Consider the following 755-nt stretch of genomic DNA (forward strand, 5'->3'; position numbering starts at 1 on the left):
GGGGGAGCAACGTTTATTTTTCTTATTTATATTATTTAAAATTAAAAATCATTATATATATTATTCCTAAAGTTAGACCAGTGCTCCGCAACCTTTTTTCACTTGCAGTACACTTATATTCTTTTTAAAATACGGCGGCACACCTGACTAAAAAAGCCGCGGCACATTCGTGGTAGGAGCAGGAGGAGGAAGAGGAGTAGGTGATGGTGGAAGTGGGAGAAGAGATAGAAGATGAGGAAGAAGGGGAGGAAAAAGAAAAGAGGACGAATAGGAGAGGAGAAGTAAGAGGAGCGGGAGGTAGAGAAGAAGGAAAAAGAAGAGGGTATAAGTAGCAGCAACAGTAGTAGTAGTAGCAGTAGTAGTAGTAGTTGGAGTGGTAGTAGTAGCGGTAGAAGTAGAAGTGGTACATATGTTTAATGCTACGAGTAAAGGAAAGTATATTGGAGTTGATAAGAACAAAAATGATTTTAAAAATAATAAAAAAAATATCACAACTTTCAGTTGATAAAAGTTTCCGTGGAAAAAAATGTTTTACACACTCATACACACATTAATATATACACACAAATATTAATATATACACACAAACCCACAACCCCGTCACACAAGTTGCTATATTTCGACTGAATGTATATATATATATATGTGTGTGTGTGTGTGTGTGTGTGCAAGAGTGTGTCTGTGCGTGAGTGTTGTAACATTTTTTAGATATTTTATACACTCATATACATATATATACAAATATATATATATAT

Source organism: Octopus bimaculoides, chromosome 4 (genome assembly GCF_001194135.2).
Source record: "Octopus bimaculoides isolate UCB-OBI-ISO-001 chromosome 4, ASM119413v2, whole genome shotgun sequence".
Classification (NCBI taxonomy): Eukaryota; Metazoa; Mollusca; class Cephalopoda; order Octopoda; family Octopodidae; genus Octopus; species Octopus bimaculoides.